Here is a 25,106-nt window from a genome sequence, read left to right as displayed (position 1 = left end):
TATAGGCAGTTGAAAGGAGAGCTGGTCTGTCCTGTATCTGTGGGCTACTACCACACTGCTTTCAACACGGACCAGCCAGACTGTATCTTAACGCCAACACCTGAATGAAAATGGAAGTTGACACTATTCCAGATATTTTAACCACAGTGGCATGTCAAGCGTTAATATTTCAGAAGTTGTTTGGGGTAATAAATTCACAATGAAACAAGATTTGTTTTCTGGCTTCTGTATTTAAAAGCATTTCTCCTACAAGAGGGCTTAAAAAACCAAAAGGCAAACTGTCTATTAGCAAACAGGAATTCAGGTCTGTGATGTATTTTCCATCAGAGTCCCACACCAGCGCAATTCCAGCTGTTAGAGATGAAACTCTCCGGCCTCACAGGCAACAGGGTCTGCTCTCCCACAGGTCTCCAGAGGGTTCTGCTGTACCTTGAGAACACAAGACCCACCATTTCTAAGGATAACCTGAAGAATTTTTAGTGAGATTTCTGCATTTTATTAAGTTCCATAAACTTAATATATCTTCCTGAAATGAACCACTCGTTTTGCTGACTAGAAAATCTAATGAAAAGCAGATACTGTAAATAAAAACCCTATTCATCTCTTAGCAAAATTGACTTCAAAATCCTCAAGTTCCAATGACCAATCCACTTGTCAAGCTTGTAAGCTCTCTCCCCACTAGCCACATAATGCTACGGCTTTGACCTGTGGCATGGTCAGCCCATGTAATTGAATTTTTTCCCCTTAGCCATACACTCTGAGGTTATTTCGTCAAATCTTATTTAAGTAAAGGACCTACAAATAAAGAAGTCTGAAAATGTACCAACAAAAGGTCTAAAGAACGTTTCGAAAGTAATTCTCTAATTTCAAAAGGCAATTCTAATTCAGTAAATAGAAGAAACCACAATTTACTTGAACAGCTCTTATCTCCCTGCCCCCCCCCACCCCCACCCCAGTGATCTATACCCAACACGGGCACAGATCAAAAGTTGCGTGGTCTACTGACTGAGCTGGCCGGGCACCCCTACCTGCAAAGCTCTTAAAAATAATGTTGCATTGCAGGATCCCACCGAAGTTTACACATGCAGTAGGTGGGCCGGAGAATATGCATCCTTAAGATGCCAGATGAGGACACTCGTCTAAAGGACCAGATTGGAGAATTACTAACCAAAGTTAATTTCCTGGAGCTGGATAAAAACACCAACCAGGCTCTCACATTTCCATGCTGCGTGGCCGTCAGACACTTTAAAGGGAGGAAGCTCCTTCAGGTTTCCTTAGATGTCGGTGCCTCTCACACAACGTGTGCTCGGATCTCCTGGGACCTTGTTAACAACAGGCAGTCGGGTTGACTTGGTCAGCTATGCTTCTGAGATTCTGTGCTGCCAAGAAGCCCTTAAGGGCCTGCTGCTGGTCCCTGGGACAACCCTTGAAGCAAAACCAGAGACTGCTGAGCACCAGATAAAGTGGTGAGAAAAGAACCTTAAAATACTTTCTGGAGGTATTAGGACATTTTACCATCACTGGAATTCTGGCATAAGAAGTCACAATGTAGGGGCACCTGGGTGGCTTGGTCAGTTAAATGTCGAACTCTCGATCTCAGCTCAGGTCATAATTTCGCAATTTATGGGATCGAGCCCTGAGGCAGGCTCTGCGTGGATACGATGGGCCCTGCTTGGGATTCTCTCTCTCCCTTTTGGTCACAATGTAAATGTTTCTATAAAATTTTACATTTAACTTAAAATAATAGAAAATTTGTTGCCTTTACAAAAGGGTAGAAAGAGCAAGGGAGATATGGAGCTGGTACCCCTAGTACGAATCTGAATTGATATTAAACCGTTTCTCATTTCTAAGATTACACACTTTCCAGGGTGCCTGGGTGGCTCAGTCAGTTGAGTGTCTGATTCTTGATATTGGCTCAGGTCATGATCAGGATCAGGTTGTGGGACTGAGCCCTGAAACTGGCTGCATGCTCAGCATCCTGAGATATATAGATATATTTTCTCTCTCTGCCCCTCTCTCACTCACTCTCTCCCTCTGCCCCCACCCTACGTGTACTCTCTCTCAAGAATAAAATAAAATAGGTTTTTAACAAAGATTTACACACTTTACAAGGAACATAAGACTAAAATCTAGACTTTGGAACACTAAAACCCAGGAGGGAATTTTTTTTTTTCCTAGTAAATAAGACCTGTTTCTTATCTCTACTCTCAGTTCAGTTTTACCTAAGGACAAATCAGTATACCAACCAGTGAGGAAAGACAAGGGCAATTTGGAGCTAAAAATAGCCTCCAACTTTGCTCAGAGAAAAGGGTGGTGACCTTGGGGATCCAAAGACAGGCAGAGAACCAGAAGTTTCAGCTTCTACTACAAATTATTCATAACACGATGTTCCTGAGGTCTGCAGAGTCAGTGTCAGGAGGCAGGACTAAGGAAACTAAGAAGGAAGGAGCCTTGTTTTAACGGACATTGACTGACCTGGAAGTAAATATGACACCAGCATTCCTAGTCTCTGAACTCCATTCATGCCAGAAGCCGATATTCAGGCAGCTTCATCCATGTGTTCTTTCACCCTCCTAGAAACAATCAAATTTGGCCAGTTTCAATGATCAATAAAAAGAACTGTTAAATCATTTTCTTAAAGTTCTTAACAGTAATCAATTTCCATTTAGTAAAGATTTTCCTTTGAATTCACCTCCTTGAAGAACATCAACAGACTTAAAATTCAACTCAATTTTATGTTTTGGCATTAATCACCACTAAATCCTAAACCTTGAGTTTCCAAGTCTGCTAATAATCTTAAAATACTAAGAGCCTATTTTGCTAAATCCTTCCTTTTTATTTCTGTAGGCAGGCCCTCTTGGTTGCATGGTTGATCCCTCAGCACACAACTGCCTGAAATCTTACAATAAAAAGTCCTACATAGGATACTGATTCCTACTCTAATTTGCCACATTTTCTTCTGCTTGTACTAGGGCAAGGCACACAAAATGCATCTGTCTCACTCCATCAGAAAAACTTACCTATCCTAATAACCCCTAGGACCAATGTACTCCAAAGACAGAGAGCATCAACCCCAGAGTTTTCACTGGAATAGTTTTAGATATATTATCTCATCCTTATAAAATGTATTTTATAACATACCTGAAATGTTATAAATAATGCACTATCACAGCTTAAAAATAAATACACAAATTTGCACTCAATTTTTTTTTAACTGTTAGCGTACATGACCCCCAAATACTGGAAATAACCACCCTAAATTAGTATTGTTTTCAAAACCCATTTGGGTCTCAAATTCACCTGAAAATTGGATGGAATATGAAACTTCCCTCCCAAAATTTGCATGTAAAAAATGTGTACACAAAATTCTGCATGTAATTTAAGGGGATTCCAAATGATCCAACAAGACCCATGGTCCCAGTTATAAAACCTTAAATATTTCTTCAAACAACTGATGCCACAAATCAACAAAAAATTACCTTTTTATATTTCCACTTGCAAGAAGCATTCTACTATGCATGATCCTTGTTAGGTAACTGTAAAGTCATTAAGCATTCTTAAATTGGTTTGGTATATATATGTACTTCTATCATTGTATTATTGCCTTGGTAAAATTAAGGCTGACAAGAAGAATGGAACCATAAACCAAACTGTACAACTGGACTACTAATTTTTTAAAAATTTTATTTATTTTTGGAAGAAAGCATGAGCAGGGGAGGGGCAGAGAGAGAGAGAGAGACAGACAGACAGACAAACACTGAATCTGAAGCAGGCTCCAGGTTCTGAGCTGTTAGCACAGTGCCTAAAGCAGGGCTAGAACTCACAAACTGCAAGATCATGACCTGAGCCGAAGTTGGATGCTAAACCGACTGAGCCACTCAGGCGCCCCTGGATGACTAATTCTATGACACACAGACTGCTAAAAATACTGTCTTCTCAACTTCTCAAAAATATGAACCTGCGATTTACAAAGCATTCATTATATATGTTGAAACCTGGAAAGATAATCTCTAGAATTATCCAGGTTTAGTTGCCAATATCCAGTCTTTAAAAAGATGGGTTAGAGGCGTCCGGGTGGGTCAGTCAGTGGAGCATCCAATTCGTGGTTTGGGCTCAGGTCATGATCACAATTCATGGGTTTGAGTCCCACCTTCAGGCTCTGTACTGATAATGCAGACCCTAGCTTGAGATGCCTTCTCTCTCTTCCCCTCCCCTGCTCACACACTGTATCTCAAAATGAATAAACGTTAAAATATAAAATAAAATGGTGACTTAATATCTGAATTCAATATTCAAAATCACTATCATTCTGTTTAAAGTGACCAGGTTTATTGTACACTGGATTATAATCAACATCAATAAAAGAATTACAGTGAACTACTGCATGTGTACATCCCCTCTATGATACAGATAATTTGGATTTAACATCTGTAAAGTCCTAGAAAGTTGATACACAAACAGCTGACACACATATTTTCTCATATTGAGAAATAGCTGTCTATATCAGAGTGATACTGTCAAATATTGAAGGGAGTAACCAACCAAAAACTACATTAAAAGAAAAGGTCTCCTATCACTGAAATCTTAAAGCATAGCTGTAACATGACACCACTTTGGATGAAAGTGGTCTGTTTTTAGTTTTAGGATAAAACTGGGTCAATAAGAACTGCATACAAGTTCATGTTTAATTTCACCCTCCCATGCCAAAACAGGAATTAAGAGTGAAAAATGGCTCCTCTGACCACACCCTAGTATCTTTCATAGTCAGAAATGTAAGCATCCCATAATATCACATATGCTTTTCTGATGATTTTTTTAAAGAATAAAACATTAAAGATATATGGAAGGCACATTTTTTTATAGTTTAAAAAAAGTTTATTTAATAGTTTGTCAAATTGGTTTCCATATAACACCAGTGCTTCTCCCCACAAGTGCCCCCCACCATGACCATCACCCCCTTCCCTTCAATAGTTTCTCATGATTTGCAACCCTCACTCTCCCCAGCTCTTCCCCTCTTCCCCTCCCCCTGGTCCTCCATTAGGTTTCTCCTGTTAGACCTCTAAGTGCAAACATATGGTTTCTGTCGGAAGGCCCATTCTTAACCGTCGGCTAGGTAACAATGACTCTCCCCTCTTTGAGTGGGAGAAGGTACACAGGTCTACTATCATCCACACAGTACACATTGTCTTATTTAATCTATACGCTACAAAGAAGTACATTCTAAGAAAGGAAGGTTTAAAATATAGATACTTCACCAAGCACAGAGGCTAAGCTGTTGAAACTACAACAAATTGTAAATGCCCAAGAAACAGGATTTTAGTAATGCCTCGTGTTAAAAAACACCTTGCCAGAAACCAACCTAGAAGGCATGATTTTCTTCTGGCGTAGACTCCCCGGCGTCAGCCCATGAAGGAGCCACATTCTCTCCTCACAGCCTGGCGCCAGAGGTTCTCTCCTAAGGAGTGCATGTTCTGGAGTTAGCAGGGAGAGGGGGACACCCATGTTACCAAACATCAGCATCAGAGAGAGCTTGTACGGAGAAGTGCGCACCATTGGATCTGAGCCTTTGCCTTCATGACAAAGACAAAGAGCACAATACCCGTTACTGAGGCAATAAATAAATAACTGCAGGCAGTTCACAACAGTGAAAAGATGTAGCATACTCTTAACTGAAGTAATTTTATTTCAATGTTAAGAGATTCTCTTTAAGCAACAAAGAGTCTATCTTCCAAAAGTAAAGGGAAATAGTGTGTGATTAAGTGAATAATACATCAAGATTAGGCAAAAATTCAAAAGCCATCCCCTCCCAAGGAAATGTGAGAAAATGCCCACGAGAACAGCAAATTTCTAAAACAATGCTTATACATTCACTCTTTCTGATGTAAAAAAACAATTTCAACTGACGAACAAATGATGTAACTGAATAGTTTCAGTTAACTGAAAAATTAATGGGAAGTGAGAATGACAAAAAGTTTCTCAACATTTTAGGAGCACCTGGGCATCCAACTCTTGATCTCAACTCAAGTCATGATCTCACAATTCATGAGACTGAGCCCCACATCAGGTTCTGTGCTGAGAGCATGGAGCCTGCTTGGAGTCTCTCTGTGCCTCTCCCCCTTCCCCCCCGCCCCCAAATAAGTAAATAAACTTTTTAAAAAGCTACTCAACATTTTAAATTCTCATCTCTTGAGTTGAAAATTGGCAATAAAACACAGCAAGCTGGGCTTTTTTTTTTTTAAATCAAACCCTCTTTTGCCCAAGGTGGCAGCTGATGTCATGATAAAAGCTCAATCATATAACTTTCTTCCAACTGGTATTTTACAAAAAGTAAAAATCCCTAATATGAACATTCAATTCGGGATTCTCAACATCATCTGGCTCTCCAGAATTCTAATTAAGACCCCCATGTTTTTTTACATTGAGGAGTTTTACAACAGATAGTGATGAAACCACACAACCTTGTTACATGAGACCCCCTTTACCCAGTTTCAGTTACCCACAGTCAATAGTTGTCAAGAAGCAGACGATCCTTTCCTAATGTTCTGTCAGAAAGTCAACAGTAGCCTAATCCTACTTTCCCAGGCCTATTTTGTTCACCACACTTCATCTCCTCACAAAGGCACGTCACATCAAGAGAAGGGTAATGGTACAGCAGGACACTTTGAGAAACACCACACTTTTACTGTATAGTTATACTTGTTCTATTTTATTATTAGTTACTGCTATTAATCTCCTACTGTGCCTAATTTGTAAATTAAACTTTATCATAGTTATGTATATTAGGAAAAAACATAAGGATTTGTAAGGTTTGGTGGTATCCAGAGCTTCAGGCACCCACCAGGGCTCTTCAAAGTGACCCCTCAGGGAAGGAGGGGGAGGGGGCTACTGTATAAACAGCAATAAGGGTATGACACACAAAAAAGTATCCGAATGACCAAAAAATTCGTGAAGTTACTCAACACCATAGGTTACTAGGAAAATGTAAATTAAAACTATACTCATATACATCTACACACTCTCTTTCTGGCCAACACTACCATGACTTGACAATACTGAGTGCTGGCAAGGGTGCAGAGCAGAACAGAAGTCATGTGCACTGACGTAGGACAGACATAACGGAAAATGAGCAGTTTCTAAGAAACATACATATCCACAATACTTAGCAATCCCACTCCCAGATATTTTTCCCAGGAAAAATGAAAAGTGTGGATCACTTGAACAAGAATGTTCACAGCAGCTTTATTCATCACAACCCCAAAACTGGACTTTAACCAAAGAATAGATCAATAGCAGACTGGACAAACAAAAGGTGACATATTCCCTTAATAGAAGAGGACCAACTGCTGATCCATGCAACAATTCAGATGAATCTCAAAAACCCTATGTTGAATGAAAGAAGCCAAAGAGTATATATTCCATTTAAATGAAGTTCAAAAACAGGCAATAGTAGTCTATGGTGACCAAAATAAAACAGTGACTGCCTGTGGTGGTGTGAGACGCGCTGACTGGAAAGGAGCGCCTACGACATGGGGTTTGTGAGAATCAAGGCCGGCAAACCAAATGAAATTTAAGTGATAGGCTATTCCAAATCTTTAAAAAGCATGACTTTTAAGTTTTTATCACTAAAATTTTATTTTCATAAGTAATCACTACACCCAACGTGGGGTGAAAAATCACAACTCTGAGATCAACAGTCACACACTTCACCGACTGATCTAGCCAGGTGCCCCAGGATTGTAAATGTTTTTAAATTAAAGAATCAGAAAAAAATTATCTTAAAATTCATGTAACAACTCAAAATTAAGAAATAAGGGTGACTGGCTGGCTTAGCTGGTTAAGAATCAGACTCCTGATTTCAGCTCGAGTCATGAATTCATGGTTCATGGGTTTGAACCCCACTGACCGTGTGAAGCCTGCTTGGGATGCCCCTACTTCACTCACATTTGCTCTTTCTTTCTCAAAATTAATTAAAAAAAAAAAAAAAGAAAATAAGTACATAAAATAAGGTCTTATTTGAGTAGGTAAGAATCATTTATAAATACTAAATAATACTGAAATCTAGAGAATATTAAAGGAAAAATATTTACAAAATAAAGATTTTTTTCAGCTTTATTGAGGACAACTAGATATTTCAGGAAAATAATTTTATACACAGACACACACAATCTTTTTCTCCAATGGTCATAACATTTACAGTAGTTATCAAAGAAATGTAAAATTCAGCTGACAACTGAAATCTAATCAAGTACAAACTGATGACTTTTAGGGGTGCCTGGGTGACTTATTATTTAAGTGGCAGATTCTTGATTTCAGCTCAGGTCATGACCTCACGGTTCCTGGGCTCCAGCCCTGTGTTGGACTCTGGACAGACAGCAGTGGGCCTGCTTGGGGTTCTGTCTGCCTCTCTCTCTCTGCCTCTCCCCTGCTCATACATGCATTCTACCTTCGTCTCTCAAAAATACTCTAAAAAAAAAAAAAAGTGAAAACTGTGATGACTTTATCATACATAATTCATGACTCCTAAGGTAAGTCATATCTAGCTCAATCTTGAGGCCCCAGACCCAATAATATTTGCAAGGCACTTGTCATGAGGTCAATGATGGCCTGTAACTGAAAAATACCACTGAAAATTCCCCAAATTAATTTTGTTCACAAATTCATACGAAGACATTTCAATCAAAGAAGAAGGAAGGGAAGAGGAAGAAGAGGAGGAGGAAGAGGAGGAGGAGCAGCAGCAGCAGCATGCAGCTGGGGAAGAGGGCCCCTGTGTGGCTCAGTTGTTTTAGAGACCAACTTCGGCTCAGGTTGTGATCTTGCGGTTTGTGGGTTCAAGCCCTGCATAGGGCTCTGCTGCTGACAGCTCAGTCTGGAACCTGCTTCAGATCCAGTCTCCCTCTTTCTCTGTCCCTCCCCCAGTCGCACTCTCTCTCTTAAAAATAAGCATGTAAAAAATTTTTAAATTAATATAAACCAAAACATAAAAAACTTAACCCTGATTATGCAATGATTTGAGAAATCTCAGGTGATGACAAGAGGATAATACTTTTTTAAAGTAATCTCTACACCCAACATGGGGCTGGATCTTACAACCCTGAGATCAGGAGTCGAATGCTTTATAGACTGAGCCAGCCAGGCAACCCCAGGGATAAGTTTTTAAAAACAAGTTGGAGTACAGTAATAACCTGTATTTTTAGCTCAGGATGGTTGTTATGAACGTAATGGCTTCTTAGTTCTTTAAAATTTCAATATTTCAAGTAAATTACTTCCACATCAAAGAGCCTCAGTTACATAATGTATCAACCATGTTCATTTATAACAAAAACGCACTGGAAAAGAATTATCAAATGATATTCGAGTTTCTATTTTTCACCATATACTATAACCACATAAAATAACATCTACTCTTACGTACTCTGAAGTTAACATGCAAGTGACACCAGAGTAACTCAGTTGGTTAAGAATCCAACTTCAGCTCAGATCATGATCTTGCAGTTCCAAAGTTCAAGTCCCACATCAAGCTCTGCACTGACAGCATAGGGCATGCTCTGTCTCCCTCTCTCCTTCCCTCCCCAACTCGTGTGTGCACATGCACTCTCTCTCTCTCTCAAAAATAAAACGGTATGTTCGCATGCAGTGGATAATATTGTAATGTTATACTGGGGAGAATGTTAAACATCAAGAAAGCATAATCTGCACTGTTATGTTTGATTATCTATTTAAATTTATTTAAATACAGGATAGAAAACGGGTGCTAAACTAAACCAGTGGTGCAGCAAGATGACCAACATCACTCAGTTTCTATTTTCATCTTAGGGCTGGAATGGAATATACAAAATATGGGGGGTACATTCCTACCAAGAAAAATAGAAAGTTGAAATAAATCTAGTTTTGCCCAGTCTAAATTGTGTGTGTGACCATCCAATTATATAAGAATAACTGAGAAACAAACTCCAAATGATCACATGGTCAAAAATCAGACGAGTTTTGGGGCACCTGGGAGATCCAACTTCAGCTCAGGTCGTGATCTCAAGGTTCATGAGTTCAAGCGCCACGTCGTCAGAGCCTGGAGCCCTGCTTCAGATTCTGTCTTCCTCTCTGCCCTCCCACCCTCTCAAAAATAAACATGAAAAAAATTTTATTTAGACAAGTTTCTCCTATCCCAAGGCCCATTTCCTTCCTTCATTTCAGTGGGTTCTACAGGCAACCTCCCTGTGTCTCAGAGGGCGTTGTCCTATCAACATCATATGTGAACATACTTTATGACCACTAATGCTACATCCACTGATTCTCCCTCCTCTTCCTTCTCTCTCTATAGTATCAATAATCTTTGGGGCACTTGGGTAGCTTAGTCAGTTAGATGTTCAACTCCTATTTCAGCTCAGATCCCAATCTCACAGGTCATAGGCTCAGACCCTGCATCTGGCTCTGGGCTGATAGTGCAGGGCTGCTTGGGGTTCTCTATCCCTCTCTCTGACCTCTCCCTTCGATCTCTCTCTCTCAAAATAGTAAACTAAAAAAAAAAAAAAAAAAAGAACCAAAAAAGTCTCTGTAGACCAAGCCATTACTTTTCACTTGCTGGTTTAATTTGCCTGCCTGCTTTATTCTGGCTCTCCTTCAGTTAAGTCTTCATGAAGAGCTAAAATCATTTTCTAAAACATAAACTAGATCATGTCACTACTTGACCCAAACCTTCATAATTATCTCTTGTCAAGAAAAAAACTCAAGGGGCACCTGGCTAACTCAGTCAGCAAAGCACATAACTCCTGATTTCAGGATTTTGAGTTTGAGCCCCATGATGGTTGTAGAGATTACTTAAAAATAAAATCATTCCTTGCTGTAAATGATAATCCCCTCAACTTGAATTGGGTTCGCCTTCAACACCTCCAACTTCCCAAGTCCCTCTTTTGATCATTCAGGTATCAGTGGTCTCCTCAGAGAAGCTTCCTCTGACCATCCTGGCTAAAATGGACAAGCATGTCACCACCCCCCTAGCTGTATCCAGTATTTATTAGGAGTCAGTCAGAAAAGTCCCTAGTACTGCTATAGTATATGCTCAATAAATATTTCTTAGAAAACCTAGTAACTACATGATGTGGTGAAACAAGACAATGTTTATTTTCCATCCATACTTTAGAGAGAAAATACTTCAAAATTATGATGGATATTGAATAACCAAGATTTGTTTTGGAAATGGCAAACTGCTCATTCAAGTCCTGGGGTGTACGTACGTACACACACACAAGTTTATAGTTACTACCTGAAGATACCATTTTTTTAATTAAAAAAATAATTTTGGGGCTCCAGGCTGGCTCAGTTGGTAGAGCATGCAACTCTTGATCTTTGGATTGAGTTCGAGCCCATGTTTGGTTGCAGAGCTTACTTAAAAAAATATAGCACACACACAAAAAATCACTTCATTTTGCTATGAAGTTTCCAAACGTACAATTCACTGAATAACAAACCACAATTCTTTAGAAATATACACAAATGCCTTATAATTTTATTAATTCTAAGCAGAGGTAATCTAAAATACAGTTTAGAGCCTCCATCCTTTTTGGTTTGTAAATGAAATATCTACCTCCCTCCAGTATTTCCAAATCAATATAAGATATGAAATTCATAGTGAAATTGTAATATGAACATCACAGATAGGAATTCTAGAATTTATGGTTCTTCCTATAACTAATATTTAAGAAATGAAATTTAAGTTAGCTATCTGGGCACAGTAATCCCTATTTTCCCATCACTGGAGAACTGTAGAAATTTTTTAAATCAAAGACTTCAATTTGAATTGAAGTCTAATGCCCTCCTTTTCTCTACCACAATAAAATAACCCATTATTAAATTCACTGTTAACATCTCTCATAAGGCACACTGTTAATTTTCACCAAGTCTTTTAAAAATCTAACAATACTGATAACTCTCTTGAAAACATTAATAGCTTATTTAATTAAACAGGCATCGACTTAATGTTACCTAACTTGTAATGCACAAGACTTTAAGTCCCTAATTACTGGACTTCTAATAAGCCAACTTTAAACTTCAAAGCTCTCCCAACTTCAATTACATAATTTCTATTCCAAAACTCCCATTATTACCTACAATAATCCCATCTGGTTTTATTAACATTTGATCTTTACTGACTTTATGCATTTGGCTGGGGACTGTAGGGAATAAAGTTGAGTACGGTCTATACATAGAAAGCAACATCTAAAAAAAACTTTATAAAACACAGCATAGGAGAATTTACTTTCACTGCATACCATTTTATATCTTCTTATTTTGTACAACAGATGGATGTTTTTCAAATAATTTAAAAATATATTAACTAATTTATGTAACAGTATTTGAAGGCAAGTTCCAATATATTGGCTGTTAATGCTTTCTAAAATACAATAGCATGATAAGGATTATTTCCAGATCTCAAGTATTTGGATGATGGCTATAATACAGGGCTTACTTTGGTAACTTTCGATATTGACGAATAAGGCAACAGCCATTAATCCACCTCTGGTTTCCACATTTCCTTGTGCTGACCACTAACAAATATGAATAAATTAAGTAAATGTCCATTTCCTTAATAGGCTTCTTTTTGTAACTATGAACACAACAGTAGGGTTTATGGATTAAATGTATTCCAGCAGGAAACTCCAAGTATGAGACATCAAGCCTTTCAAAGTCTACCTCAACAGCTCTATCTATGTACACAGATGGTTAGAAGATATCACAGACCCCCTAATCTATATAAATTTTGTACTGGTGAACTATTTCTCATACTTTCATTTATCACCTACTGCTGACTTCTTTATAAGGATAATTTTTCATGCTGAAATCCCTTCAAGATGTCACAAGTACTTGAAGTCTACCATCTTGACCTTGCTGTTCTATTCTTGGAAGTTGGTAGCACCAAAACTACCCACCATTTGGTTAAAAATTAGTCATACATCCTTGCTTTCCTTCACATAACTGGCCCCATATCGACTTAATCACCAAGCCCTGACAGTTTTATAAATAGTTGAAGTCTTGACTTCTACCCTTCCTCTCCAATCCAAATACCATCAATATAAAAACTGATTTCTCTGATTAGGTTACTACAAACACATCCTTACTACAATGTAGTTAATTTTTGGACATACTAATGGGACCACCATCATTCTCTGGCCAAAAAAAACCTCCCAATATCTGATTAGTTATCTACTCTCATTTTGGATTACTACCAGCTTTAGGCAGTTTCCAGCTCCCAGACTTTATTCATAATGGGCTTTCTCTTATAGCACCTGCTCCCAAAGACCATATGTAACTAATCTTGAAGATGATACTCAGGAACTTTTACCTCCTCAAATCCTTGGACACACTAAGATTTCTCCCCTTTTGTTGTGAATGGTCCTTTAAATGTCCCCCAACCCCTAAGCAACAACATTCTCTCATCCTATGCAAATCTTTCCCAATTGGGTTTATCTTGTACTCTTTTCTCCAAACTCTCTGTCACACTTCATTTTGGACAACAGGTCTCATGTGTATTATGTGAATTCACCCAAAATATACCCAGTACCTCCAATGCCTAAACACGCAGCAAGCTATTTTAATGGGTAATGGGATACGAGACCACCTACTGCATGTGATGCTCTTGGTTAAGCACAACAAAATGCATTTTATATTCATAACAAGAGTCCAAGACTTATTTTATATTCCCATGTGCTTTCCTGGATTTTTGCTTTTCTCTGCCACTCACATCATACTAATGTTATACAAGCCTCAAATCATTAAAAGATGCTACCCTCTACTGATGTTTACCATCCTTTTGTTTCCTCTTAGGACTTTCCTTCATTGCATCATAATTATTGTGCTCTATTCCAACAGAATAGAGAACTATTGCCACTGGAGCTTGGAACTGCTCAACAAGAGAAGCACCTGCATCTACCTAGTCTTAAACAAAGGTACCCACATCAATGGTCTTAGTCTAAAATGTAGCAAACACTTAACGAATGGAGCGGATACCTACTGTAGAATTAGTCATTCATGATCTAGGACTAATGTATACTAACCTAGGCTCTTTCCAAACAGAACAGTGACAGTAATCTTTTACAATTCATGCATGGGCCCTACTCATTTAAAAATCATTTATTTTATTGACTAAATAAATGTTAGCATATATCCAAGTATGGGAGCACCAACACATGTACATTAAATTAGCATTTTAATACCTAAGTTGTTTTTAACGATGTGATAAAATTCTAAAAATCAAAAACTCATGGAAGTACTAGCACCCAGGCTGTTGTGTGTGCTCAAGCTCTATCTAGAATAATTATTAAAGAAACAAACAGGGAAAGAATAGTTACTGCCCTATTCACAAGTGTTCGTTTCATTGTGACCCAGCCAAGAGCACACACAATCCAGAAGAGCACTGAAGTCCCAATGGGTACAATATTGCTGCAGAGTGGAGCAGAGAGAAGCAGGACTCTAGAGGGAAGTCTGGGATGAGGAGGGGAGCTAAATAAAGGTAGGATGATGGGTATGGGAAATTAAAGAAATGGTAAAGATACCGAATGCTGAGGAAAAAATGTATTAAAAAGTTATACAAATTAGTTCAAACAGCTTATTAATGGTCTAAAAATCCATTCTCTTTCCACACTACTGGGCATAAAGATAGAAAATTCAACTATGGCTCAAGTAAATATTAAAATATTTCACATACAACATATTAGCTATATAGAAAAAATTACATTAGTACATTGGCTAACTTGAATTGACTCAACTTATTTGTTTTCCTTGTAGATGTTAGATAATATGTACTACTGTAACATGGATTTAAAGTTGTACATAATGTAACATGGAAATTTTAAAAATTATTCCTAAATATAGCACTCATTTATTTCACAACTTTTCATCAGTTCTGAGGTCAAAGTAAAAAGGACAAAACAGGAAACTATTTTCTTCAGGTTCCCAGACTCAGGAGCATTCCTATTCTTCCCTTTATATTAATTCACATTTACTACAAAATATACGAAAGGTAAAATATATGCAGGAATTCAATAATGTCTACTATACAATTAAGAAAAATGTTAATTTATCTCCTTAGAAATAATAGCTCAAATCATCATTGTAAAAAAGCAATTCAGAAAAGCAAAACAATGCCTCCTTGATAAATAATTTTAAAAATCTGTACAATCCATCCAACTGAATAGTAATGAATGTTAACTCCAAGACTGTGATAAAGGAAGCAAGCAATGAAAACAGGATGAAGTGGAAGGGAATCGGTGGGCTTTAAGAAAACCTGCACAGTACTGGAACAATTACCACTCTTACACAGGAATAAAAGACCAAGTGAGAAAGTGTCTTCAGATTTTGTATTACATGCCTTTTCCCTCCCAATATTTGTATAAAAGCTCTTCGAGCTCTTGTTGGCACAATGCCCAGGCTATGTGTCAAAACCCCTGGGAGCACCGGAGGTTTTTACTGAATGATTTGTCCGGGCAATCTTAACCACTCCGTCATTTTAAAGCCAATTACTAGAAAATACCACAATCAGATGCTCAGTGTCTGAAGGTGTATCTGGTGATCACAGAGAAAAGTGTATAGGGGATAATCACATCAACAACAAGTAGAAGTTGCTGCACTGTAACAGGAGGCCCTTCCGAGTATGTCCCGAGGAGCTGGCTCTTCGCAGCCAACCTGCCCCACTTTTGCTGCTTCTAATCTTCTCTTCAATGTATACTAAATGTAAGAAAAGGTGCAAGAGAAAGACAAATCTGTAAACTCTTAAAATTAGCCACCTTCATTTTACACTCAATTAGAAAAAAAATGTTCTTTGCCTGGAGAGAAATAGAAATAGCATTTGGACATTTCAGGAAGGCTTTTTGTATTTACTTCCAGTTCCTCTGGTCTCCTTAATGCTTAGGATCTCACCAACGCCAAAACAAACCATGTATTTGGTATACCCGATACACAAAAACTGTGGGGTTTTTGAATTAAAAATCTTTTAAGAACCTTATTGTTTCAATTTTTAAAAAATTTAACATTTGCCTTCTCGCATGCCACCAACCTTGTCCACTCTCCAGCCTGAGGGGGAGGGGTCCCTTACATCGCTCCATTTCAAATTACTCCCTTCACATTTCCTTGCTCCCTCCCTCACTTGGCTCTTACTACTTTCTTTTTAGATATATTTTTATTTAGACGTATGTAAGGGTACATATTTTCCTAAATTCTATTAAAAACTGGGCAATTCGCTCACATCCTCTACTGGTTCTTCTTGCTCTGACTTTCAATGCTCTGACCATCCAACGATGGAATTGTCTAAAAATTTATTATGTCTTCTGATGATTTCTCTTGCTACCCACTAAGTTCAAGCAACTCCAAGAAGGCAAGGGCCTGTTCTATATTTTCACCATTATAAGCCTAGGCTGAGACAAAAATGCTCAATAATTATTTAGGGAGTGAATAAGCGATGTGGGATTCTCACACACACACTTTAAGTACCAAACACTCCACATTACTCCCAGTCTTTCTTCTGGATTTTGCCTCAGACTGGCTCAAGAAATACTGAGTGTCAGCTAGCGAGGATATTCTGGGAATACTAATAGGCACAACAAGCAAATAAATAAGTAAATATCATATACTGACAAAGTGAAAGGAATGTAAATTCTGCTGGGGAAAGGCTCTTTCTTCAGAGACCTACAAAAATATCTGGGGAGACAGAGGAAGAAGTTCAGTATTTAGTACACATGAAGACGGAGAATAGATCTTAGAATCCTGTGGCCTCAGGGAGCCTGGCTGGCTCAGTTGGCAAAATGTGCAACTCTTGATCTTGGGCCCCATGTTGGATGCAGAGATTGTTAAAAACAAACACCTTATGGCCTATAATATAGTTGGGTTTTAATTCAAATGGAAAGCTACTGCATCTGAAAAAGGAGACTGACCATGATCTAACTCACATTCTAAAAGAATGCACTAGATACTATGTGGAAAATAACTTACAAGAGCAAAAGTAAAAGTAGGACAAATGAGACGGCAGTGTAATCGCTTCAGTACAAATGATAGTCCATTGAGAGATAACATATTTACCAGGAGGGTTTTAAAATTCCAGCAATCCACCAATGGTACTCAAAACCAAAATGTTATAAAATCCAATACCTTCTTCTTCCTTAAGCAGCTACTTCCACCCACCCCCAATCCTAAACATACTTACCTTCTGTGTTTCAGTTCATGACCTTATAATTCCAATTAGAAACTACTAGATCACTCTTCATCTCCTCTCCCACCAACACACTGTCAAATTCACTCTACTTCTGAATTGTTCTGGAATCGAACAACCATCACTAACCTTAAAGATTCTTTCAAATATCATGTGAGGGGTGTGGAGTGTGGGAGTGAACCAATCATCTATGTGGTCTCTGCTTTGTTTCTGTTCCAGTAAATCTGTACGTAAAGTAAAGCCAAAGATCCAAACTCCTTAACTTGCATCAATCAGTTTTATATAAACTTTATCTCTTCCCTTCTGTACTCTTACCTCCCTCCCTTAGACAACTCCTTATTAACTGCTCAGGTCTCTGTTCACTTATTAGCCCTTCTGACCATTATCCCACAACCCTCCTTTCCTTTCTTTCCCCTCCAACCACCAAAAACTTGCAAGTACTTACTCACCTGCTCAAAAGTTATCTTAGTGAACTCTTCCCAGTCTTCCCAACCTAAGTGGATACTTGCTTCTAGATTGTCAGAACATTTCCTATTCCCTTCCTCACTACCAAGTGGCCTTACACTTTGCTTACCTATAACCATTAAACTCTAAATCCCAAGAGGGCAAGAACCATATTTTATTCATTTTTATATTCTCATGTAAACACCATGTCTGCCCTATAGCTGGTATCATTCACTCACTAACCAAACATTTCATAAGGACACACTATGAGAATAAAGACACTAAATGATAAGATCCCTACTCTCTTAGAGCTGACATCCTGGAGAGAATGAACTAAACAAATAAATGAACACAAAAACTTCTCATAAAGATTTTAAGAGAAATCTTGTATGACAATCAAAATCTTTTAGGGCTGAAAATTTTATGGGAAGAGTATCAAATAGATAATGAGGCCAAAAAAAAAGTAACAAAAGTAAATGTAAACTTAATGTGTACAATTTATTTCTTGAAAACTGGTACTCAAAACTCCTTTCTTTGGACTCCTGCACAAACACCAAGCAATTATAACTACAGGAAATCAATCTCACTAACACCTAATCAATCTCACTAACACAATGTTTAATACATAAACTCTCAAGTTAAACATCAAATTTTTCATTTAAAAAAACAAAAATAAATGAACTACATAGTAACATCATGTACGGAGATTCTGGGATTATATCCATATAAGGAAAAGAAAAATTTGATGAAGTTACTATTTTAGACCTGCACTGTCCAGAAGAAAAATAATGCACAATGTAAGAAATGTTAAGTTTCTACGAAATACATTAAAGAGAAAAAAGCAACAGATGAAATTAGCTAGACAGTAAATTTTATTTAACTCAACATATCCAAAATATATTTCAACATATGGCCACATTAAAAATTGATATTTTACATTTTCTTCATACCAAGTCTTTGCAATTCTGTACTTTACACATCTAAAGTGGTAAATTTACTCCAATATTTATGCGTATTTAGATTTCATTAGATTCAAGATGTAAAAATTAGATTTGCATACCCAAGCTGTTCCAAATATGCTAAATGCTGTATTGGTAAGCTGAATTTGATTACAACACAATTAGAAATCTTACAATCTTACTAGTCCCGTTCCAAAGATCCAATAGTCCACATATGGCCACCACACTGAACAGCACAGCTCCAAGGGTAGATTTATAGCATCCACTTATTCCATCACAATGTTGTCATTTATCAGCACAGACTAAAACAGAATGTTGTCCCTTTGTCTCCTGAGACAGGCCCTTTCTAGTCCTCTTATCTAAAATAGCTGTCATGTTCTCTACCCTTATGACTACACAAATTATTTCGACTGCTTGGTCTCCCGTGTCCAGAATACCAGTGCCACAGGAGCAGAGGGCTGGTCCCTGTGCAGTGCCTGCAGTGTCTAGACTGTAAGAATCTGCCAGCACAGGAACTGGACAAAACCAGCATGGAGTATTTTAAGTGCTGCTGTATAATTTCACATGTACATCACATTTATGTGATCTATTGGATAGAAGGACTAGAAATGGCTTGTGACAAGTAGTCTTCTTAACTGCAAAAAAACTCAAATGATAAGATCTGTAATTTCAATCAACAAAAAGAAGAGCTCTTCCATTCACAGGTCTAAAAAATCATAATAGAAACCAAATTATACCTTAGTTTGCTTCAGTTCTATTATCTGTAGCCCAAATACTGGGACATACACTAAATTTACTCTTCCTAAAATATAAGCATATTATATAGCAAGGTAGAAATTTAGAATCCAAATACTTATGCTGTCTATAATTATACTTATACCCCCCAAATTTGGAGCATGTCATTTTCCAAAAACTTCTGATCACCTCTAATATTTTAAAGATTTAATGGCTCCAGATAAAGATCAATATACCTAAAGAAATAAAAAATAAGGTCTCTCAAATCTTCCTAATTATCATGCGTAATTCTGAACAGTAGCAACAAATCAAGTACAAAACTAAAGTTCTTATACCTGTCTCGTAGGATAATATGGAGTCATGTGTGCAGAGAGTATAGGAGCCCTCCTTATCTGTGGTTTTGCTTCCCAGTTTCAGGCACCCACCATCTGGAAGCAGACGACGGACACTCCTCTGACTCGAGGTCAGCAGTTTAATGCTGCATCACAAGTCCTGTAGCACTCATCTCACTGTGCCCCATCACACGGGCACTGTATCATCTCCCATCACCACAGACAGGACTACAGTATTCTGAGAGGCCACATTCACATAACTGTAACTATAGAATATTGTTATAACTGTGGTTTTCATTAGTCATTACTGTTAATCTCTTACTGTGATTTGCAAGTTAAGCTTTGTCACAGATACATATGTAAATAGGAAAAACCTTAATATATGTAGGGTTTGGCACTATCTGTGCTCTCAGGCTTTCACTTGGGGGTCTTGAACAATTCCTCCTCAGATAAGGGGATACTACTTTATAGGGAAACTATAGTCTGAATCAGAAATTTGAGTAACATATAGACTAACAGTTTCCATTTTCAAATTTTACTATATTTTTCTGCATTTGTGTACCTAAAAATAAAGGTAAGCATTGACTTCCGTAGAAATATAATTTGCTGTAGTGTCCAAGTACTGCCACAGAAGTTAAAAAAAATTTATTTCCTTACTGGAGAAAATGAGTAATAAATAACTGAACAGGAAAAATAAATTTATAAGAAATCTATTCACATAATATTTTTTAGAAGTAGACGATAAAACAAAGTTTCACTCATTAAACTGCATGAAAACTCAGTTGGAAAACAGGCTAATAAGCTACCTGGGGGAAGAAACCCTGTAGTCTCTTAAGTCCTGGATTCCACAGAGCAAGGAATCTGACTTTTTAATTAAAAAATGAGGGAGGTGTGGGTTGGTAGAAAGTTAACAGGGTAGATAAGCTGTCTTCCTCGATGACATTTAATGTAACCTCTCCAAGTCACACTGCCTCATCACTGCGGATTTCCTGGCAAATCTGAGAACGTGTTATGCCAGGGCAGTGTTTGGGAAGGACGCTGAGGTACCCAGGTGACATCTGAATTACAACTAGAAAGAAGTCCCTGTCCTCTTTTCCTCTACACAGATACTTTTAGCAGACACAACACCACAACGTCTTAGAGACTACCTGCTGAGACTTTTACAAGGCTACAAACAAGGTAATTGTTTCTTTGCACTAAGAGTCAAAAAAATTTTTTTGAAAGAAACTATAATCAACATAGCAACTATACATGCTCTCATTATGGACCAATTTGTTTGAATGTACTGCATAATTCTGAATAGACTTTGAATCATACATATAGGCACCTAAGTCTTTGTAAGGTCTCACAACCCAGGCTGTAACTTTTTACCATAAAATTACTTAACAATTTCCATATATTGAACTCCTTGGCAGCATTATGTTCTAAAATGACTAATGAAAATTGAAGCTGTAAAACAAGAGAAAATCACATTTAATAAATATACTCATGATCTTAGAAAATACATTTATGAAATCTTTATCTTCAATCTACAGAAGCAAAAAACCAGTTCACACAAAAGAAAGGTCAAGCCATCATTTTAATCCATCAAAATGGTGAAAGTCTATTCATATTTACGTAGATGGTAAGCAAAAACCTGGACAGTTCTAGAACTTTCACCGGTCAGGGATATGCATCATCAAATATACTGATACAAAAACCCATTATTACATTGTTTCATTTCTCATATTGGTATAGTAGCTTAAAGTCCGTTGAGAAAAACACCTTTACAAAATTTTCAAATTGTACTTTCCTGTATTCCCTCTTCATTTGAATTAACTAGGCTTGTGACACAAAATACCTCATTCAAAAAATGATAAATACCTATCAAATGTTAAGATTCAGCAATCAATAGCCATGACAGTGACAGTGGATTTAGTGTGGTACTCCTCAACTGGCAGTAGCTGGAAAAGTTTGAGAGTGTGTAGATGGTCTCAATGACTGGCCAGGCATCCTAAACAGCAGGACAATGACCTATGCCACCAACAACAAAAATCAACCAACCAAAAATGTTACTGTGATTCTTCTGAGTGATACTTTAGAGACTCTCCAAGTGGGGTGGGTCCCGAAACCCAACATCAACATTGGGGGACTTGTTACAAATGTACATTACTTAGTCCCACCTGAGACCTGTAGAATGGTAAACTGTGGGGTAGAGCCTCGAAATCTGTTGTAATGAGCCCTCCAGATGACTCTAATGCACACTTAAGTGTGAGAACCACCAATTTGGAGGGTGTTCATGACTTCTGTCCTTTAATTAAGCAAAGGGATTTTGTTTTTCTCCTGTTGTCTCTCTCAGCCTTGGGAACAGGTGCAACAAACAATAGGGCCCTTCAATACATACTGGTACAATTCTGAATGACATGGTTCCCCTACAAATTCCATATGACTGATAAAGTATCATTTTGTAGACACTCTGATTTTCATGTTCACATTGCTGGACTATGGACCCTTAATATTTAAATACTCTAACCAAGTCCATGAACATGTAAATATTCTAACCAATTCTAAGAATCAGCATTATAAACTAAGTAATGATCATTGAGCAAGTTACTACTGCCTCTAACACTTCTAAAAAGATCACAAATTGAAAGAATCACTTAGTGTGAAACTGTTTCCTTTAACCTGACACTACCTCATATACATGTATTTCCTACGTTAAATATCCGAAATGATCCTTTCAGAACTAGAAACAAATTTTGGATATCAGTATCAGTTCCAAAGTCTTCAACACTACCAACAACACACTTACATAGAGCATTTAAGAAACACAAGGTCCATTACATTACTACTCAACTAACATCCATATGTTACTATACATGCAATACAGGGCCCCCATTTTTAATGAATAAAACCCATTTCTTATTGACTATACTTTGTTTTAAAAGGTTGAAAAATTTAAAAACCATGTATTCAAACTAAATACACTTCTTAATCCTACCTAATCCTACTAACGTGTCTTAACGTTGAGATGGAAGTGCCTTACATGAAATTTGTATTCTACTATACAGAGCTGAAATTTTATGTACATGTATATGCAGATTACCATCTTCTAAAATCAACTCTTTAATTCAGAAAGACAAATGGTAAAAATCCTACCTTAGGATTTTTATATAAACATAGTTGGTATTGGTACTAGTGATTCAAGCCATAAAACAATATCCTTGAAAGATAATTTTTTTAAATGTGCACTATGAATTCTTGCTAGCTTACTTTAGGAAATGCAGTACTCTTCATTTACGAAATATAGGCCTCTATTATTAAAGGAAAACTATACATCATAAAGCAAAGTACATACCAGTGATTCCACCAGGTAAATAAAAAAATAATCAAAGAGTAAGTTTCAACCAAAAGGAACCCTTGGAGATATTTATAGCCTAAACATGATTTTTAGAAAAAGGCAAGAAGTCGAGTAATATTTCCAAGATAACAGTGTTCTGGTTGGGCCTTTAAATACTGAGTCTTGTAAGATTCAAATTTCAATCATCGATATTGTTATCCAGTAAACAAAAGAAACTTTTTTTTTTTTAACTTATTTTTGAGAGACAGAGAGAGAAAGAGACAATGCGAGCAGGGGAGGGTCAGAGAGAGAGGGAGGTAGAGAATCCGAAGCAGGCTCCAGACTCTGAGCTAGCTGTCAGCACACAGCCCAACACAGGGCTCGAACTCATGAACCGTGAGATCAAGACCTGAGCTGAAGCCGGACACTTAACTGACTGGCCACCCAGGAGCCCCAAAAAACAAACCTCTCAAAGTGTTGTTTCTATACTTAGAAGACATGCTTTTGACAAATAAAAAAAGCTAATACAGCACACAATGCATAAATACAGATTTTAGTCAGAGTACTACTTTAAAATTTTAAGATTAGATACTATGAAAATAATGAAATTCTTCACTATTTCCCCAGAGTGACATTCTATGAATTACCTGTCCACATTTATTTGGGAAGTGATGCAGCTTCATTTTACACAACTACCAAAGACCATACTAAAATGGTTTCCATTTTTAGGAATTTAGTTTTGAAGGATGTAAAAAAGGAAATAATGCTCTCATAAAGTATTATACTACTCCCAGGGCGCCTGGGTGGCTCCATCAGGTAAGTGACTGGCTCTTGATTTTGGCTCAGGTCATTATCTCAAGGGTTTGTTACTTTGAGTCCTGCATAGGGCTCTGCACTGACATTGCAAAGCCTGCTTGGGATTCTCTTTCTCCTTCTCTCTCTGTCCTTCTGCATCTCTCTCCGTCTCTCTCAAAATTAAGTACACTTCAAAATAAGCAAAACAAAACTTTCAATTTATGTAATCATGCTTTGTTTAGGAGGAAATAAACCCAAATGGGTCTATACAACTTTTTACTTTGGAGTACTTCCCACCTCTCCTCCCTAAGTAAGTCCATGTCTATAAATGTCTCTGAAGCAAGCACAGGAAAACACTTACAACTGTTCAATCTAGGAGTCAGATATGTGGATGTTCACTATATTATTCTTGAAAATATTAAGTCGAACTTTTCAAATGATTATACCCTCTCATATTTCAGGAATTTATCTTAACACAGTCTTAGACATTATAACAACAGCACACACAAAACATTTAAGTACCACAGTATTCTCCAGAAAATTTCCTCTATTTATGCAAAATCATGTGTTCCTTTGACTTCTGACTAGTTCCATTAGACAATAAATCTCAAACCTTTTAAAAAAGCTTAAACATAAATTTTATCACATTCTTTCAGAAGACATTTTCTTTCAATCACACCATGTACCTTTTCTCATTCAGAATCTAGGTTGTAATTATCAACCAAATTCCCAAATATTAATTAGTGATTACTGATCATTCACACTGATGCATAGCAATTACTACAGACTTCAAATATAAACACCAAGTTACTGAAATGTTCAACAAAGTACGCTTTTGATTAAAGTGTAAAGACGTAATTTCAATTAGTATGTGATAAACAAGATCCAACATTTCATTACTGTCCTTATTGATATTTCTATTTCTATTAAATGGCAATTTTGGTGAAAGCAGGTTACTATTTCCCCAATATACTGTTACTGTAGGGTTTAAAACAAATATTTAATCTCTTTCATTGAATGCTCAGTACTCCCAAAAATTCAAGGAAAAACAAGCTGAGCTTTATGGAATATGGGTGAACCAAAAGTTCTTTAAAAACTAGATCTGTCAAGTTTATTTATTTTCAAAACAAACAAAAATGGGGAAATTCTGACAAAATAATTAGGAAAATGGGTTATGTCTTTATTTTGTGCAAATTACATATAAAGAATAGCATATGAAATCTAAATCCTACAGACTTTAAACTGAGTATTTCAAATCATGACACAAAAAAGAAACATAATATTGTGATATTATTATAATTCTAAGATTATTTCAAATTACCTTTTTACGG

The 25,106-nt window shown here is 37.2% G+C and overlaps 1 long non-coding RNA gene across 2 annotated transcripts; it reads right to left on the bottom strand.

Annotated features, from left to right (window-relative positions):
* Window positions 1–210: 210 nt before the first annotated feature.
* On the bottom strand, window positions 211–23,231 carry LOC115289668. 2 transcript variants are annotated; one of them, XR_003907747.1, is made up of 3 exons: window positions 18,769–23,231; window positions 2,476–2,573; window positions 211–429 (listed from the first exon to the last, which is right to left on the bottom strand). It is a non-coding gene; the product is annotated as an uncharacterized LOC115289668 (long non-coding RNA). The 2 variants fall into 2 exon arrangements; XR_003907748.1 differs by lacking the exon at window positions 18,769–23,231 and adding an exon at window positions 3,480–3,740.
* Between the last annotated feature and the right edge of the window lie 1,875 nt (window positions 23,232–25,106).

This window comes from Suricata suricatta, chromosome 4 (assembly GCF_006229205.1).
Source record: "Suricata suricatta isolate VVHF042 chromosome 4, meerkat_22Aug2017_6uvM2_HiC, whole genome shotgun sequence".
Taxonomy (NCBI): Eukaryota; Metazoa; Chordata; class Mammalia; order Carnivora; family Herpestidae; genus Suricata; species Suricata suricatta.
This window is presented reverse-complemented; position numbering and strand designations above follow the sequence as displayed.